This window comes from Peromyscus californicus, unplaced genomic scaffold (genome assembly GCF_007827085.1).
Source record: "Peromyscus californicus insignis strain IS unplaced genomic scaffold, ASM782708v3 Scaffold_13__1_contigs__length_99412109, whole genome shotgun sequence".
Lineage (NCBI taxonomy): Eukaryota > Metazoa > Chordata > Mammalia > Rodentia > Cricetidae > Peromyscus > Peromyscus californicus.
In genome coordinates this window covers 82,085,410-82,089,165 of record NW_026294424.1, presented here as the reverse complement: position 1 = coordinate 82,089,165, position 3,756 = coordinate 82,085,410, and positions in this window count along the sequence as shown.

Here is a 3,756-nt window from a genome sequence, read left to right as displayed (position 1 = left end):
GCAATTTACACACTTAGCATATAAGGAATATACATGTGTATAATGAAATAATAGCAGGCAGGCAAGAGGGCGTGCTACATGACCTGAGGTCCCGATGGCTGAACATACAGGCAGAATTTAGGTTCCAGTCCTGAGAAACAGTAGCAAGCAGAACAAGTGTTTGCTGACCCCCTGACATAGTCCCTGGGTTTCATGTGATTCCTGCCAAAACAGAAACAAACCACCATGGCATGTCTTCATTTGACTATAGTAGTCAGTATCTAGGAGGGCACAGACAGAGGAGTAGAGGGTAGCAAACTTAGGGTATAGGGTGAGTAGCTGAAGAGGAACAGAACACATTTCTATGTGAAAAAGAAAGAAGAAGAAGAAAAAGAACCAAGATTAAACCATGAAGTTTGCTGTGTCCAATGACTCCTGAGCATGTGCCCTGCCCCAGGGTGTGGTTAACATATCTACTGAAGAAAACAGACTATTCCTCTCCCAGCAGCTATCAATTACAAATATCTTCTTGGTTGGAGATGAGACTCTGTGTCCATTTCCTTTTCCATTGCCTGGATCTTGTCCGGTTTGAACCTGTACAGGTCCTAGACGTGCTGTCAGAGTCCCTGTGAGTTCTCATGTGTGACAGTTCCATTGTGCCTGGAAAATTCTGTTCCTTTGTCACCACCTCTGGCTCTTACAATCTTTCTGCCTCCTCTTCTACAGAGACCCAAAATAAAACCAAAGCATCCAAGCCCAGGCCCAGCTTGATGGTGCATACCTTTGATCCCAGCACTTGAGGAGACAGAGGCAGTCAATCTGAATTTGAGACCAGCTTGGTCTACAAAGCAAGTTCTAGGCCAACCAGGGCTACACAGAGAAACCTTGTTTAAAAACAAACAAACAAAAAAGATAAAGCATCCAATATTCTAATACTTGGATTTGAGGATGAGCATTATTTTGGTTATAAATACCCTCACTCCCCCACCGTGCAAATGCTCCTTGATTTACAATGGAGCTACCTCCCAATATGTCTGCTGTAAGTCAACTGTTAGTTCTAGAAATTACCTTTAGTACAGTTGAGCTGTGAATTACTATGACTTAGCAACAGTCTACTGTAGTGGTGACTGTTTATCTTCATGATTAGGGTTGACCAGAACCACAGCAGGGTCATAAGAGAGCACTGATCACATGACCTAGTCAGGGGAAAGATCACAAATGAGGGCAAAAGTGAGGCCAAAAGATCATAAATGGAACCATTGTCAACTCAGGGAACACCTGTGCAATATTCTTGTACAAGCTGAGATTCAAAAAAAATACATTTAAGAAAGTACAAGATTACAAAAACAAAACCAACAACAACAAAAAACTACCTTTCCTGTGCTTCAATAAAATGAGTACTGTCCTGACACTTGTTTTATGGAAGAATTGGTAAAAATTTCATGTTTAGTCAGCCGTACTAAATGATCTACCTATAAGAGACCACACCAGCAGAAACTATAGCAGTTCCCCAGGAGCTAAGTGAGACATGCTCTTCAGAACTGTCTTAGTTAGGATTTTGTTGCTGTGAAGAGACACCATGACCATGGTAGCTTTTATAAAAGGAAACATTTAGTTGAGGCTGGCTTACAGTTCAGAGGTTTAGTCCATTGTCATCATGGCAGAAAGCATGGTGGCATGCAGGCAGACATGGTGCTGGAAAAGGAGCTGAGAGTCCTACATCTGGATCCATAGGCAGCAAGAAGTGAATGGGCTTGAGCTTCTGAGACCTCAAAGCCTACCCCCTAGTGACACACTTCCTTCAATGAAGCCACACCTACTCCAACAAGGCCACACCTCCTAATATGGCCTAATACTCCTTATGGAGCAAGTATTCAAACATGTGAGTTTATGAGGGCCATTCTTACTCAAACCACCACAAGAACTAACATGCCACTGTCCTGGAAACAGGAAGCTATCTTGCCCTGAACTGAACAAGAGGAAAGTGCATCCTGAAATCTTGTCATGTAACACAGCTCCAAACAGCCCAAAGCACTGAAGCAGAAAGATTTTTCACCCTTGGTCAAGGACTCCCACAGTAACCATATACTTCTAAGAACAAGACACAGACAAGGTAGATCTTCTTAAGGAGAGCTATGTTTACTGTTATGTAAAAGCAAAATATTATTCTTATAATTTCCTCACTTAACACAAAAATCTCATACTTATGACTCACCTGCCTATTCAGTATGCTTGACCCAATTTTTTTTCTCAGTGAAATGGTAGAGAAGATGTTTATTAAAATTAAAAAATCTACTTCCAGAATTAGGATATTCAGAATTAGGATATGCCATCCTGTGTGCAATTTGTATAGATAGCTAAACAAACATGTATGGTAATCTCAAAATAAAGGACAATATATTTAAAAAGATTAATTAGAATGATGAGTGCTAGGCACCTCAGAAATCTGTATTTTTCATTTGAAAATTCATAAAAGAAGCAAAGATGGGATAAGATAGATTTGATTTTGAAAGCAACATATTATATGAAGAAAAGCCCTCCAGGGCAAGTGAAGAGAAACCCACCCATGTCTTTCTAATCTGGTCATCAATTTAAATTTGATTATTAGAACTCTCTAGAAACCAAGTGACAAATGTTTGCCATTTCAAAGGTAAAATCTTGACCTTTGTATAGTTTCTTATAGTAGCAGAAGTATGGAGGCTACAGAGTACTGGACAATTCCCACAGGTGTTCAACAAAATTTATGTTACCAGATATCAGGAAACATTTGTTTCAGCAAAGGTATGATTTTTAGCCACTCACTTATGTCCTCTGGATCTTGATTGCCTTCTCAAAGACTATGAGTATGACCTAAGCCATGAAGTGCCCCAGGGATTCTTTTAGTTATAAAGCCCCCAAGTTTTAGCTAGGCATAAGGGTACTCAGCTAGACAGAGAATTTTATCCTCAGAGCGAGAAGTACAGTGGACTAGAAACATTTTTGCTGTTATTGTTCTTTTCTTAAATATAAAGCCAGGTGGCCTGCACAGTCCCTGTCTCTACTGGATTGGAAATGACAAGCATCATAGACCTGAAGATATGAACCTGTTGAGGGTGGCAGAACCTCCCCATGTGTTTGGGGTCCTGAAGGATGTCACCAGACACCAAAGTCCCACCAGCTCTGCCTCCCTCACCTCCGGATTCTTACAAGAAAGAAGGAAAAAAAGAGTTACATCTTATTTTAATAGCGTAAGATTGGCATAGCTTCGTCAGAATTATACCAAATAATAGGAAGTGTTGAGCAAATAATCTCTAGAGAATGTTCCAGTTCTGCATGGTGTTCTACATAATGGGTGGAAAAGCCTTGTTCACTATCCTGCCAGTGAAGATCACAGAGAAGCCTCCAGGTTGAAGCTTAAGATCAATTTTAAATGATCGTCTTTCTCCTATTTCTCAATATCTCAGACTGAAAGGCTTCTTTATCTCATCTTTTAATTGCTCTGTTAATCACTTTCAATAGCCTTCCATTTTACTAGCAGGCAGTATAGCAATAGACTGCCTTCGTTTCAAAGGCTATCTTTGAATTCCCACGGGCATTTAGTAAAGTTTCATTATCCTCAGGCATAATCCTCTGAGAAGATTAGATCACTAAAAGGACAACTCCTGCCCCAACAGCATCACACGGGCAGGGAGAGGGCTTGCACTGATGTCCAGTTCGGAACCTAGAGCCCTCAGCTCACATGGGAGCCCACGGGGACTCTGAGAGAATCAACTGCACTTGGCTCAGAGTTGCTGTTGC